Source organism: Protopterus annectens, chromosome 11.part0 (assembly GCF_019279795.1).
Source record: "Protopterus annectens isolate FY-2018-M chromosome 11.part0, PAN1.0, whole genome shotgun sequence".
Classification (NCBI taxonomy): Eukaryota; Metazoa; Chordata; order Ceratodontiformes; family Protopteridae; genus Protopterus; species Protopterus annectens.
Genome location: NC_056745.1, coordinates 873241145 through 873258644, shown reverse-complemented (window position 1 = coordinate 873258644; position 17500 = coordinate 873241145).

Genomic DNA, 17500 nt, shown 5'->3' with positions numbered 1-17500 from the left:
AAAAAAAAGATATGTGTGAGCATTTTTTTATTCTGCATTTCAGCCGATTTCAAAGCGTGACCATGGCATTTACCTGCCATTTCACACAATCTGATTGACTTGTGTCCCATGTACATATACGTCTAAAATCTCTCTTGATTTTGGCTCAAACCCCTCCTCATTTCCTACAACTGGTGGTTTTAGGAGAAAAGTGTGGTCTATCACAATTCATAAATAACAGCAATCATTTTAGTTATACACTTGCTTTTTCTCGGAATAATGCATGCTAATTCACTTCCTATTAAACCCTGTTGGTATGCATGAGTCCAAGTAAGACAAGTATGTAAGTCAAATGATTGTCGTTTATTAAATGTGATCGACCACACTTAATAAGTTTGACATGAAAGTAAGTGTGTGTGGTACCCACTTCAGCAACAGCTGAACGGTCAATGTTATAATGAGTGCTAGGATTGCAAACACTCATGACTGTTGCCCCGATAACGGAAAAGTACCAAAAATATATATATTTTTTTATTTTTTTACTTTTTAATGATTAATGTCATTAATATTAATGAATTGTTAATATGAATGCATATTAATTGTGTCACTAATGACAGAGGGACAAATAAACTTTCTTTCCTTTTTACTTAACATTTGAGTTACTTGAGTTTATGTTACATTATTAAACAGCACAGAAACAGTTGTCCAAGATCTAAGAGGTATATATCATAGATGCTGTCAATCACCTGTGCTGGTACTGTTAACCAGCGGCCCAGCCTCCAACCAGCTTAGAATAACATCAGGAGCTATTGTCATAAATTGTAACCCAGTCAATTACAGTTATAGCAGCAGCAAAAGTAACCCAACCAGAGAAACACACTTGATGCTTCATAAGAACTGTCAAAATCCAAAACCCAGCAACAAAAAACACAGACCCCAGAAAACAAAGCACCCAGTGCTCCTTCCAGGAACTATAAAATAGGATCCACCACCACCACTGCACCTTGCAGCACCTACAAATCAGCACCCACCTCACCTGAGCAAAAGCTATGAATGGAACAGAGAGCTTTCCATACATATCATTTCATGACACAAATCCACTCCCCAAAACAATAATACACACAATTCCAAAGGAGAATGCATACCCAACTGATCTGTTTATGTCTCTGCACTCAAAAAAGACCCACCAAAACAGATATTCAACTGTTGTTACACACAGATATTTAGAACAATATACTCAATTCCAGTTATGATGCTAATAAAAGTGGGTTTCACAATCCCCTAGCCCACTATTATTATTTTTTTACAATTCTTTTGATAAACTACAAGAACACCAACTGCCATTATCAGAATTTCTCACAGTAGTTATTCTTACACAGCAAGCTGCTTAAATTACAGTTAAATCATCCACTCAAATAGTAACTGCTGCAATTTTTTTTTAAATCCCGGTAACTTAGAATTAACTACACGCAGCAGATCCAGGAAGAATAGCTGTGGCTCATGTGCATAGAATGCTGTCACTTTCACCACTCTTGTCAAGAACTGCAAGGTGGAGCAATGTCATATACAAACAGCATGTCAGTTTCTTGTGGAACATTCACTGGGCATTTATTTAAAATATGTGCGTAAACATACCCACTGTTTTAAACTTAACTGTTTTTCTTGTGTGTGTGTGTGTGTGTGTGTATGTGTGTGTGTGTGTGTGTGTGTGTGTGTGTGTGTGTGTGTGTGTGTGTGTGTGTGTGTGTGTGTGTCTGTGTGTGTTTTCTCGCTTATGACAGAGGCACAATATTTTACTTAAGAGTAAAATACTGTCCCTCTGTCATTATTAGAATTTTTTTTTTATTGAGTTTGGCTTTGTGAGACAGAGGTGAAACAGTGAGAAAAATGCGACAGAACCACAGAGGGACAGAAAGACAGAGCCACAAAGCCAACTTCAATAAAAAGCATTCTAATGAAAATAAGAATGTATCATTAAGTCACTCACTGGAAGCCTTTATGCAAGTAAAGGTCTTAATTTTTGAATTGGATGACAATGATTCAGAGGCGAAAGGAAACAAAGCAAAAAAAAAAAAAAAACATCTGCAGCACATCCCACATCAAGAAGAAAAAAAATGGAGAACTATGTCAATAACCGATATTTTCTCAGATGTTTCTGTACAAAAAACATGCTTTAATAGTTCTAGTTGTGAAGCTGCAAATGTTTACTTTAATTATAAGGACTGTGGCAGGTCAAACTGCTCAAATAAGTCATGTTTTCTTAATGACAATTCACATTTGGAGTAAACTAAATGCTTCAAAAAACCTGAAAACTTGCCATTAAACCAGTGTCTAACCAAAGGACAAGAATTCATAAGATGATTCTGCAAAAGAAAATGTATTAATGGCAATTGTAAGTGTGGATCAGAAAATATTTCATGTAATTTTAAGTGCCAAAATAACTCAGATTGCACAAAGAAGATTAACAATGTTTTCATGATCACGCTATACATTTCAAGTAAGATACATGCTACAAAAAATTATCTTTGTAGTAATAGTTCACTGTGACCTTCTAAAGCTTTGACTGTGTTGACTAAGTTCTCAAGATAATCGTGAATATATTTCTATAAGTCTTTGTCACTGCAACTGATGTTACAATATACTTTTCAGTTTTGTCCAAAGCATTATTGCAAGTTCCAGAACTGACCAAAGTTGGCTGGCCAAATGTTGAAGTGATAATGATAAATCACAGTTTTTGGGCACTGGCTAAGTTAATTAATTTGGCATAGTATAAAATTTGCCATCTAATTTACTATTTAGCACATGACTGCAGGCAATTCACATTTTGGATCATCAGAACCTGAAGTTGCAAGCCATCTCAATAAAATTTCACAATCTGAGTAGTACATTTGGGAAAGTTTTCTGCTGACTGACCTTTAATGAAATAACCAGACTTTCGACTTTGCCCATAATAAAACATAAGTTGGTTTACAAATGAAAGATTAAAAAAATGATTGCATTCCTGACCCATCAATTATGCTGCAAATAAAAGGAATCAGGGATTTTAAAGGGTAATATTGATAAGTTTTTAATCTGTGTTTATTCTTGAGTGCATGGTATTGTGACTGAACATATTTTCAATAGCATTAATGTTGAATATGTGCGGGGGCAGAATATTGTGTAAAACTGATTGCAGTTATGAGTATTTTTCTGTGTGTGTGTGTGTGTGTGTGTGTGTGTGTGTGTGTGTGTGTGTGTGTGTGTATGTGTGTGTATGTGTGTTTTACTGCAGGTGGACTGAGGTTTGTTGATGACATCTTTGCTGATGCTGTTACTTATGGATGGCAGTGTTTTCTTTGAGTTGTTGTGACGACGGAGCTTGTGCATTTAAATCTTAGGGGGTGCAGGGGGGAGGAGGCTTGGTCCCTTGCATAAAACACGTATTATTCATTCTTTATGTAGCTGTTGTTTTGTACATTTGATACTTGTTTTATTGGTATTTTGTGCAGTCAGGAATGTGCATCTTTGATATTGTTTGCTGAAGTAATTGGATATACATATATCTATGTATTTATTTATTATCTGTTAACCGGGAAAGTCAAACTTGGAACAAAGCCAGTTTTAAGCAGAGGCACAGGGAGAAATGCTCCAGATGCATGTCTTTGTGATGTGGGAAGAAACTGGAGCACCCGGAGGAAACTCACATGAATGCAGGAAGGACATGCAGACTCTGCACAGAGGGTACTCCAGCCGAGAATTGAATCAGAGAACCTCTTGCTGTGAGGTGACAATGCTACCGCTGCACCACTGTGCTGTCCTAAATATATATTAATTATTCTAAAATTATATATATAAAAGACCAAACCAACAATCCAATCCAAACACGTCTCATGTAGCGTCCACATTCCCAAACCATGCAGACCAACACACCAAAATAACTTGGATATTCAGAAAAAAAAAGCGAGAGTACTTAAAAGAACTTTAAAATAAAATTAATAAAACCACAGTTTAGTGCTTTTGTCCCTGTCATAAATGGGACTTCTTTAGAACCATAAGTGAATCTTGAAACACAATTTAAATATCTTTCACATTCTATTACATGCAAAGCATTAACCAATCACAAGTCAATAACTTATTAAAAAAAAATAATTGGTAGCACTTTAATTAAGTTACCATAGGTTAAAATATAAAACGTATCACAAAATAGCATATGTAAAAACATAAAAATTCATTTAAAAATACAATATACGGTATAAAGTAACACATCCTAAACTTTATTAGATCTAACTTTTAATACTGGGGCAATAGAAACTTGATCATTTAAGCCATAGCCACTGGCTGCACCAAGCTTTAATTGCCAAATCAGTTCACTTTGTTCTAATTTTTGTTCTCATGAGCCTCTCGTCACATCATTGCCCAAAACTTCAAGGAGCCCAAACCAAAATTTAGCAGAACTGCATTCCAAAGTGTGCTTAAATAATGCATTATTAACATTTATTTTGCAATAGCATACAGATGCTCATATATCCTTTTTTCTAAAAGTTCTTTCAGTCTTCCCCACATAGAATTTGCAGCAAACCATACAGATAGCTAAATATACTACTCCTTTGGTGCCACAATTCCCGAAAGCAAGGTATATCCTATGGGGTGGAATTGTCTAAAAAGATATGTTGTTCCTAGATGAAGGTGCATTGTTTACATGCCTCACATTTTTGAGTACCTCCATGGTCTTTAACATTTAAAGGGTGGTCAAAAAGGTATTTACAATTCCTTGCTGTCTTAAAAAAATTGGGTTTCCCACCAAGTATCTTAAAGATCTCATCATTCACCTTTAAAATATGTGAATTATTATACATAATATTTTAATCTTATTTGAACAGGAATTAAAGGTAAAAAACAGTGAAATATTATAATAATTTCTATCCTGGATGTTCAATGTCTCTTTCACTTCATGGGGCTTGTGCACAAGTCCTAGCAAGGGGACATATCTAGTACCACAACCTTTAACAAGATCTTCGATGTTATTTAAAAAATGGGTGGGTAGTTTCTATTCAGAAATATACCGACTAATTTTTCCACTTCAGTCAAAAAAATGTAAATTCAGAGCACATCCTTTCTGCGCTTACCAGTTGCCCCTTAAAAATATTCTTCTGATGATATGGGTGGCAACTTTTAAAATCCAAATAACAATTAGAAAAGGAGGGTTTACTAGAAATGTTTGAACTAAAACATCCTATATCATCATTTTTGTATATGGTTAGATCTAGAAAATCCACACTATCTCTCAAGTGGGTATGAATAAATTTCACAAATGATGTTTCATTAATATATGTCAGGAATTCCTCAGTTTTCAAGTCAGTGCCCTTCCACAAGAAAAAATAAATAAATAAATAAATAAATATATATATATATATATATATATATATATATATATATATATATCAGCCAAAATGTGGCAGTATATGTACCAGTAATTACTGTTCTCAGAATTAGACACATACCCCCGGATTTACGAAACTTTCATTTAGGACTAGTTTAGTCCTGCATGGAAGCGCCCGTTTAGGAGCAGGACGGCAGCGTGCCATGCATATTAATAAGGCGTACTGCCCAAGCTCTTAGGCTTACACAGAGTGTGTAAGAGTGCAGGGGGTGTGTCTGAGAGCAGAGCTCTCAGAATAAACATGACCCTGCAATGTAGTACAGCAGAAAGGGGTAAAGAATGAGTGAGACTGCTCATAGGTGTCCGCATATCCCCACCAACAGTTCACCATGTGTACAACAGCAACAGTACATATAAATAAAATGAAGAAACCCTTTTATTTTTCTTTAAAAATTTGATTAAAGTTAACTGCAGGTGTGTAGGTGTGCCCATCACTTAGCTACGGTTAAAGCAGCTTAAAAGGCCGAAGAGGATAACAAGGAAGTTATATGCAAATGAAGCAGCAGAGCAATAGTGTAGTGGCAGAGAATTCACCTTTCAAGCAAGCATTCCCGACTCGAGTCCCACTGCAGCACATTCCATTTTCCATGGCAAAGCACGTTATGACCAATATTTTTGTTGCGAAACCCACTAAATAACATATATTTATGGACTGGAGTACTGCAGGAAATGCACATGTGAAGTGTCAGTGTCATAATGAATAAGGTACTTGTAAGCAGGTTTAAGCACAAATAACCAGTAGTAAGCATATTTAAGCACTAGTAAGGTGCATTTGCACAGGGGTAAGCAATACCTACACTGGCTAAGCAATTCTAAAGCTAACTCTCTGTAAGCAGGTTAGCAGTGCTTACCATCATGCAAACCCACTTACAAGTGCTTTAATCACTCTGTATCCAGCGGCCCTTGTTCTGCCAATCAGCAGCCATGCAAGTCTCAAACCCAGGACCCTATACACCATAGTAACAGTAGTTATCCACCAAGCCATCACAGAAGTACAGACAAATGAGGTAGTAGCAAACAAGTCCTCACCATAGTATAACCAAACTGAACATGTGAAAGGCATCAGTATACAGTCATATGTGCCATAACCCACTACATAACATAAATATGTGAACTGGAGTACAACAGTAATCCCAGAAGTGAGGTGTAATTGTAATAGAGTGTCAAAGTCCCCAATAAAACACAAGGATCCCACAGAGTGTACATACACATCAATCAGGGATACTAGGCATACATATAAGGTGTAATGAATAACACAATGCCAAAAAGGCATTATAATGAATGTGTAATGTAGACAATGCTAAACATTGCACAAGCCAACTTAGGAGGTGTGAGCAATATGTAGACCAGCTAACTTTCTGTGGCCAGTGGTTTAACCCTTTAAACAATGCCAAGTTTAGGTAAGCAGGTTTGCCCTTAGCTTAGCCTTTTTAAAACTGGCCAATCACTGAAAAGTGTGGGAAATCAGCCCTACTTAAACCCAAGAGGCGGGAATACAGCTCATAACTGGTTGTAGTTTCCCCTTGCATGCACTATGGCAGTAAGGGGAGTAGGAGTGCACTTCCTGGTGCAGTGTTGGTGCATCCAGGAGTCCAAGGTCATGGCAGGACTCTTAGTTAAAGACCATGCACAGCGACTGCTGCAGGGCCAGTACCAGGGCTCCCAATATAAGGCGGAGGCCTGGGACCATCTCGCCCGCAACCTCACCAGTGCCACTGGCATACCCCAAACTGGTGAGCAGGTCAGGCACCGCTATGCTGACCTGAAGCGATGGAAAGGGGACCTCTTGGAGGAGTGGCTCCAAGAGGCTAGAGCATCAGGGGATGTTCCAGACGTGTGTAAGTATCACCTCAGTATGTGTGTAATAAGTGCCAGCTCAGGTATATCATGGATAGATATGACTAAATATTCCTCTTATGTCCCCCACAGCTGCAACGGAGCGGGACGCGAACCAGGAGGCCCACATCTGCTGCCTGGCACGGTTGCGATGCGAGGCAGGGCAGTAATACTCATGCTTTTACTGTCATAGGATATAAAAATAAAAGTAGAAGTAAATTAATTGCTAATATAAAACCTGTATTGTTCAAGGCAAGTATTGCATACACTAGAGAATATGGTAGGAAGAGTCTAATATTGTTTGTATGGCAATAAAAGTGTAATATCCTGACAAAACAGGTCTAACTGCTGGACTGCATGTGCATATTCTGGTATCATATGGTAATGTAGATTTGCAATCATGTAATAGTACCGTAGTATTAAGCACTGTTACCCACACCATGCACCATAAATTGAATGTGCAGGAATGACTGCATATGACAGGTGTCCCAGAGGCCATTTAGTACAACTGAGAGACACAAAGACAGTAAACAGGGACAATGCAAACAACAAAAACTGAATAGCACATGCAACTGAGATATGAACTGTTGTTTTTTTAGCACACACAGCCACAGTTCAAATCCTGCCAGTGGTAGTAGTCTGCATACAGAATCATACCCCACAACTGTACAGATATGTCCAAAATGTCTACTAGTGGCCTATATCTAATGCCTATCAACCTGACACCTGGGAAATCAGTGGGATGATCCCAGACTTATAGGCAGCAAACAGGAAATACAACTGATTGACACACATCTATGACAACACACCTGGCACACTAGCAACTCCCCAATACCTTATGTGACTAAGAAGCCACATATGTCCCATTTACACCCCAACTTGTTAAGCTGTGGTCAGAGAGTGTGTACAGTAACAGAGTGAGATGTATGTGCATAATAGTAATGTGGAACCTGGTACTGTGTGTGGGAACATTCAGGTAGTGCTAATAAACATTCCTCCCACAGGTCTGTTAGATACCAACACTGTGCCCAGAAATACAAGAATGATATGCAGTTGCTCTGAATAATGAGGCATTACACATCACTGTCACCCACACTGTCCTACAACATATAACTGTCTAGGAATTCTGTATAAGAGCGTTGTTATACAAGATCAGAATGCATAAGCACATGGGATTAATAAGACAGAAAGCAGATTGGAGATATACAGCCATATCAATATAGCAGATACAGCTGTGATGGGCAGTGTTTAATTTGCAGTAGACACAGTCATGATCTGAATCTTGGGAGTGGAATTAGACTGCATACAGATTCATACCCCACAACTTTACACATGAAGTCAGAATGTCCAGTATATGTGCCCATATCTGCTGCCTGTCCCCCTGGTAAGTCTGTGGGATGATCCCAGATGTGTAGCCAGCAAACAGGGAATACAAGTGATTGTCAACCATCATGAGAACACACTTGTCTCTGTAGCAACCCCTGAAACTGTTAGGAGAGTAATATTTCAAGTATGGCCTATCTACACTCCCATGTTGTCAAGCTGTGACCAGAGTGTGTACAGTAACAGAGTGAGATGTATGTACATAATACTAATGTGTAATCTGGAACCTTGTGTGGCAACAGTCAGGTAGTGCTAACAAACATTGCTCCCACAGGTACGTTGGATGCGAACACTGTGCTGAGAAATACAGACCACCCTGGTATAGTAGGGGATTGTGAGTGTTGCAGTTTCCCTGAATAATAAAGTATCACTGGTCACTGTCACCCACACTATGCTATATAATATAACTGTGTAGGAAAGCATGTATATGTGTGTGTCAGATCACTAAAGGTGGAAGAGGGCAATATTCTAGATATGTCCAGGCACACCAGCATGTGGTCAACACATTGCCAGAGTCTGTCCAGATAGAGTTGGATAGCATAGTGCAAAACATCAACCCGGAATCTAGGAGTATGTGTACAAACAGTTAGTCAGTGTTAACAAACATTCCCTCCACAGGTATACCAGGTAAGAGGTGTATACTGCAGGTAAAACTGGTTCATGTGTAATGATGTTGACAGCCATATCAGTGTCCAATATAGGTCTATAGGATAGTAGTAAGACTTGTAAGGTACAGATAACAGCACTGACTAGGAAAGTAATGTGGAGTACAGGAATATACTACTTGTTAATTGACATCTGTCTCCCCCCCCACCTTATCTCCAAAAATAATCAACATACCCACCCCAACTGGTATGTACTAACTCTGATACTGTCCATTTGTTTGTTAATATTTTAATGGTTCCCATGCATGTGCCATATTGAATTATTCCAACATTGTTGGCATGGTGCCATCAATGTGCCTGCATGCTGTTCTTATTACCACTGTGGTCCCATATATGCTTGTGTTTTGTTTGCTATGCAACTGTTCCGTATCTGGTGTCTGGATTAATGGGAATATCTATGCATGCTGTTATACCTAACCCTGGAATGTGCTGACTATTACTAACCCATATATGATGTTGAAATCTAAACACTATAGCACTATTGGGAAGGCCAGTCTCAGCGGACCTACCTGTCCCACCAAAGCTGGCCGAGGTACCGGACATGCGTATGTCTGGGGCCCAACCCCGCACCTCCCTGTCCATTGGTCCTGCACCACCTTTGGGTGCAACTGCCTCAGGGGATGGGGCTCGCCCCCCCTGGGAGTGGGCCAAACAGGCACCTGTCACAAGGTCGGGGTGCATAGAGCAATCAACGAGCAGTTCGGTTATCTTCTACGCCAGTTCGAGGGCCATTTGTCGCAATTAGAGAGTCAGCCTGGCTCTGCGGCTCAGTCCTCAGCACAGCCACCTTTGGGGCTGTGAAGGTGCAGTGGTGACTGCCCATGGGTGGGGACCTGAGTCCTACTGTTACCACTAGGGGGCTTGTGGGATTCTGATATCCCAACACCCCTCCCCATCAAGGTGTTTACCCCCACATGTGTCATATACCACCCCTGTATGCATCTTGTGTATCTTGTCTGTTAACCTACCCAACCTACCTCCCCAAATATACCTTCTAGCCCTCCCCAACATCCCACATCCCACTCTCACTTACTCACCTTATGGCAGCCCACCCCTGATACCCCTACATTTTGTAACAGCCTAGGTTATTTATGGTACATCCCCCCTAGACTCAATACTACAGGGCCATATACCACTGTTACATACACTAGCCACTAGAGTGCATATGGGCACACATGTATTGTGTAGGTGAAGTCCACAGATATATGGCCCCAGCCCCACTGTATGTGTGGTGGATACAACAGTAGGGGACTGCTGGCAGGAATAGCAGCATGATATACGTATATGTGCATATGTATCACTCTCTGTATATGTGTAGACATATGATGCTCTGTATATGTATATATCTGGGTATGTAAATGCATATCTATGTACATATACACACCCATCTATATATGCCGATATATACATGTGTAATTATCTATATAGATATCTGGATAATCATATGTACATATATATTCACCATATGTCCTGAACATGGGGGAAAGCCCTACCTCAGCCACTATAGTCCCAACTCCGTAGTGCAAGGGGATATAGCAGGTATATTAGTAGACTATTGTTACTATAATAGTGAATGTCTTCACAGACATGGTGTGTGTGGGAGGTCACATCTGCTTTTCGTATGTGTGCCATTGGCTACTGACAGACACCCTAAGGGCATCATAGTACAGTACCGCTGCAAGCATATAAGGCTCCTGTGGACTACAGCAGAGTTATTGGCCAATAGAGGTGGGCATTCTGACATACTCTGTACAGTCCAGAGGTATACACACAACCCGTTCGTGCAGAACATGTCGACCAAGCCTGACAATATGGATGTTAACAGCCATGTAGATGGGTATAATACATAATGACTGGTATACATTTGCCCCCATAGGTTATGCATTCACACACCCCTGTCTGTCCTGACACATAATAACTGCTGGTACAGAGGTGCTATGGCCACATACTACCCACTAGATATTGACATACATCTGTACAGCATCCCACCACTCCATCTGACATACATGACTGTTAAGGGAGGCCCGGCAGCAGTACATCTGGCAAGTATCTGCATATGACATCTCACTGGGTAAGTATACTAAGCTGCTAGGCATGTAACAAAGCACTGTGCAGGCTACAGCAGACTGGCTCAACACTGGCCTACTTCTCCTATGGGGGAATGCACATGTACCTGCATATATAGTAGGCTCTACAGGCATGTCACAGTACAGGGTAAGATATACCTGTGTGGAAATGCATAACCACAACCAATGTGAACACAGCCACTGCCACATATGGTAAGCTAGCATAATATTACAGTATATGGACTATCTGTTCAACACCATCCTCATATGTGCCACTCACACATTAACCCTACATATACTGGGACGCTACACAGTGTGGCCTGATGCCTGTCTGTGATATGGGACATGTGTGTGTATGGCCCTACAAACATGTAAGCCAATATGGTAACATACAGTGGAGAAGCATGCAACATCAGATAGGACTGGATCTAGAACGATGACGTCTACCACAGTCTGTACACAGGCCAAGGTACACATTAACAATGCACACACTGTTGACATTCACCATAAATACACAGACTTCAGTACTATACAAACAATCACAGAATTGCGAAGTTATGTCATCAAATATAACCCCTACTGTACATACCATGTGTAGCAGTCTGATATCTCACTGGCTTGTTACCAGATATGACACTAATTATGGTGTACAGCACATATGCACCTCTTAATGCATGACATATGTACAAAAGTTGACAGAGTTGTGGCTGGAAGCACATACACAGGGCCAATATTGACATGTTGCTGTGATAACATCTTACATTTACTGTTGTAACAGAGTTTGTCGCAACATATGTCCTATGAGGGATATGAAGTCAGTAACTGTCCCGGCTTTCAACATCTGCAGACTGCAATCCTCACACTACCTTCTGCAGTTCACAGATACATGTTCTGTGGGTAACACATGAAACCAAAGGCACCACACACTGCCCAGTCTGCAGATGACCCAACAGATGGGGAGTCCTCATAAAATAGAACTGACATGACAGGTATTAATACCTGTAGGACAGCCATATTTGCACACACCCTGTTAAACCAACTTTACTCCAAATGCAGTATAGCAGCACTTACCCACTGTAGTCAGGTCAGGCACATCCCCCTCATGTGTGTTGGCCTGTTTCCCACAGTGTATGTTGTCAGAGGTAAATCCCCAATCCACCTGAGATGCTGTTTGCAAAACAACAGATCAAGTTCCTGCTCACAGTGAATGGAAAGGCCCAACACCAACATAATGTTCCCAGATATTGGAGTGTGTTTCCATGCAATTAGCTATGGGAATGTTACCACAGTTGTTCCACATGCAATCAGCTAGGGGAGGGCTGCAAAGCATGCAGAGGCCATCAGCTGATCATGAGCATCACTTAAAATGCACATGCTGCTGCCTAAGGAAAGCAAGTCTCCACATCCACCAGTGAGGGAGTGAGGGAGGCAGACAGAGGCAATGACAAGTCAGGGAAGGGTGGGAGAGTAAAACTTAAGCATGTTTGTGTCACACACCTACCAGCACAGGGTATCAAACCCTTGATGACTGTATAGTGCTATCACAGTCCTATGCAGTTATGTGATGCACCACATAGGTTATCTGCAGTGGAGTCCTCAGAAAATATATGTGATGGTGAGTGACATCTGCAACAGGGATATGGTAGCTATACGGTAGGTGAAGTACACATGCCTGTCCGCATGAACAAGTACCAGCGTCAACACAGCTACACTCTCACAGGGATTCACACACATTGACACACTTGGCAGGGACAGGGATATAGCTCATCACTAGTGAGATTGCCACAACACATTACTGTGCAGGTATCACATGCACCACACGGGTCATACGGAGGTTATATGGGCAAAGGGTATGGGGAGGTGTCTGATATCAAACAGCATGCTTCAGTATGCCACTGGGGGTTGTAGTGAGGGTTGATGTGATCATATGCATCATACACCACACACACAAACACACAGGGTGCCAGAACTGACATGCATGGGTGCATTTCTGCATGGGTATGTGGTGGTCAACTGTGCCAGACAGTTATACAAGGCTAGGTTATGGGTATGCCTTGGCATCAGGCCACATGGCAATGGTCTGCATTGTAAATAAGGGCTGTGGTTTCTGCATTTGCCCACACAGGTGGGTATTATATCCACCATCCAGTCACCTGGATGACTATTGCATGTGGCCAATGCTGTGCATTGCTTGCCATGTATGTGTTTCTTAGTCCATAACATGGCAGTGTCTGTGATGTGCACACCTCCCACATGCATCCACAGTGACATGTGTAACTGTACCTGGGGTGTCGGGACCATGTTGTGTACATAGATTATCATCAGATGTGCTAGTCGTGGCCACCTGTGTCAGGAACTGGTAATGGACAGCAGGTTTACCCTGCACCTACATTGATAGCATGCTAATGGCATTCCCTGGTGTCAGTGGCATCTGTCCATGCAGGGCATGTTTTCAGGCATGGTATGTCCTTTGTGGGTCACATGTGATGGCACCACAGGTGCTGCAGGTGTCCAGTGGAGAACATGGGGAAGGTGCACTGTCTGCATGTATGTGCCTATTGGACAGATGGGCAGCGTGCCATGCCCTCTGTAGGCCACTGCAATCACTCCATAGTTACTATTGGTCGCCAATATGCAGTGTACTACACACATATTGGCTGTTGCCTCGGCATGTGTGTGAGGTTGAGACATGGGTTGAGAGTGTGCTCTGGGTAATACTGGAGTTGCTATCTGTGATTGCCTGGCCTTGATGTCACATGTATGGGTATGGATTTGCACCCCAGCCTCTTGGCTATTTCACATCTGTTATCCCTGTACAGTGGACATTGTGATATATACGAGGGCCACCATATAAGAAATATGCAAAATCCACTCCACATTGGGCCCAGGTGTCACACACTCATACAAACCTCCACACAGGATACGAGTTACAAAAACACACACACCTGTTATGTATGGGAGTTGAGCCCCTACCTAACTAGTTAATTACACTACAGCACTACGCATTTATATCACACAACACGGATGTTACTGGAATGCTCCTTGCCCAAAGGTGTATATCACATTGAATGACATCAGCAGGATTGCCAAAGTAGGGCATTTGACATGTACTGAGTGTGACTAGCCTAAAATGCATGGCTCCCTACACAGAGATTGAAACACAAACAAAATATCCACACCTGACATGCGTGGGTATAGATCCCCTAACAGAGGTCTACATCACACTACAGCATAGAGCCATTATAGGACACACCACAGGAATTACTGAAGAACTCCTTCCCCAAAAGTGTATTTCACAATGAATGACATCAGCAGGATTGCCAAAGTAGGCCATTTGACATGTATTGATTGTGACTAGCCTAAAATGCATTACTCCCTACACAGTGATTGAAACACACACAAAACATCCAAAATCACAACGTGTGGGTATAGAACCCCTAACAGGGGTCTATATCACACTACAGCATAGAGCTGTTATAGGATGCACCATGGGTTTATTGGAGAACTCCTTCCCCAAAGTTGTATTTCACAATGAATGACATCAGCAGGATTGCCAAAGTAGGCCACTTGACATGTACTGAGTGTAACTAGTCTAAAATGCATTGCTCCCTGCACAGAGATTGAAAGACACACAACACATCAACAACTGACATGTGTGGGTATTGAACCCCTAATAGAGGTCTATATTACACTACAGCATAGAGCTGCTAGAGGATGCACCACAGGGGTTATTGAAGAGCTCCTTCCCCAAAGGTGTATTTCACAATGAATGACATCAGCAGGATTGCCAATGTAGGGCACTTGACATGTACTGAGTGTGAGTAGCCTAAAATGCATTACTCCCTACACAGAGATTGAAACACACACAAAACACCTACAACTGACATGTGTGGGTATCAAACCCCCAGCAAAGGTCTACATCACACTACAGCAGTACACAGTTATGGCACACACTATGGAGATAACTGGGCTATGTCCTTCCCAAAGGTGTATTTCTAGGTGGATGACATCAGCAGCCTTGCCAAAGTGGGGCATATGGATTGTATGGAGTGTGACTACCCTAAAAAGAATTGCACTCTACACAGACACACAAACCTACCAAACTAATTTATCATACTATGGCAGCACACAGTTATAGGATGTGCTATGGAGATTATTGAGCTAAAATCTTCCCAGAGGTGTATTTCTAGGTGGATGACATCAGCAGCCTTACCAAAGTAGAGCATTTAAATTGCAGGGGGTGTGACTACCCTAAAAAGCATTGCTTTCTACACAGACAGGGACAAACCGACACACACAATTGCCAAGGCTGGGATTAGAACTTCTACTTAACCATTTTATCACACTACAGCAGTACATAGCTATGGCATGCACTACAGAGATTACTGAGCTAAAACCTTTCCAGAGATGTATTTCTAGGTCAATGACATCAGTGGCCTTACCAAAGTAGAGCATTTCAATTGTAGGGAGTGTGACTACCCTAAAAAACATCGCTCTCTACACAGACAGAAATACACACATGCAAGCACACACACAGTTGCCAAGGCTGGGGGTAGAACTCCTATTCAACTATTTTATCACACTACAGCAGTACACAGTTATAGGGTGGCCGCAGTGGTGCAGTGGTTAGCATTGCCGCCTCACAGCAAGACGTTCTCTGGTTTGATTCTCGGCTGGGGTGCCTTCTGTGCGGAGTCTGCATGTCCTCCCTGTGGTCGTGTGGGTTTCCTCCGGGTACTCCGGTTTCCTCCCACATCCCAAAGACATGCTGTAGGTGGATTGGACACTCTAAATTGGCAATAGGTGTGAGTGTGTGCATGTGTGTGCCTTCTGTGTAAGATTGGGCGCCGGGCTGGCAACTTGACACCGTAAAACTCCACTGTCAATCATGAGTGGACAGGTGATCTGCTGTGGCGACCCCTAACCAGGAAAAAGCCAAAAGAAGAAGCAGTACAGAGTTATAGCATGTGTTATGACAGTTACTGAGGTGCAAGCTTCCCAGAGATGTATTTCTAGGTGGATGACATCAGTGGCCTTACCAAAGTAGAGCATTTCAGTTGTATGGAGTGTGACCACACTAAAAAGCATTGCTCTCTACACAGAAAGGCACACATACAGTTGCCAAGGCTGATAAAACTCCTATTGAACTATTTTATCACACTACAGCAGTACACAGTTATGGTACGTATTATGACAATTACTGAGGTGCAAGTTTCCCAGAGATGTATTTCTAGGTGGATGATATCAGCAGCCTTACCAAAGTAGAGCATCTCAGTTGTAGAGAGTGTGACCATCCTAAAAAGCATTGCTCTCTACACAGACAGAGACGCACTGACACACAATTGATAAAGCTGGGGTTAGAACTCCTACCTAACTAGTTTGTCACACTACAGCAGTGCACAGTTATGGGATTTGCCACAAAGATTACATGGCTAAAACTCTCCCAAAGGTGTATTTCAGAGTGGATGACCTCAGCATACTTGCCATAGTGGGGCTCTGGGGAGGACAGTGTGTGTGCATGGGCCATAACCAATTCATCTAGGGGTTGACACGCCACATGTGGGCATAATCTGTGTCATATTTCACAGGTACATGTATACAGCTGCTAGATGACTACTTCCTTGAACAGTCATGTTGCACAGCCAGCATGTGCACCACATACTCTGTAATGCTGTCAGATACCGGTGATTAGTATCTGCAGTGAGTGACATCTAACCCTCGTGAGGTTGTGGCCCTTTGGCTGTGTTCTGGGTGGGACAGGCCTGGATGGCTCCTTGTCACAGTGACCCTCTTCCACACATCTATGCATGTCTACCTTTGGCTTATTATGGTGTGTTGTCTTAACATATATGCCTGTATTCCTATCCACTGTGTGTGTGCAAAGCATGAGTGGTGCATACTGAGTAGTGTCTGGGTTAACATCTGCAGCTGCCAGATATGTCTGGTCCACTGGTGTTTGCAGACATGGCCTTCATGTGTTTAAGTGCATGAGCATGCCCAGTATGACCTTTCAGTATGTTGTTGACTGACATTGCCTTCATTTCTCTAAGGGTGTGGGAAGCCCAGTACGGCTGTCTGTATTGAATTTGTGGATTGAGTCCAGGTCGTTTGTACTGCAGTGCTGACCTTTGTGTTGTACACCTACAGGTAGC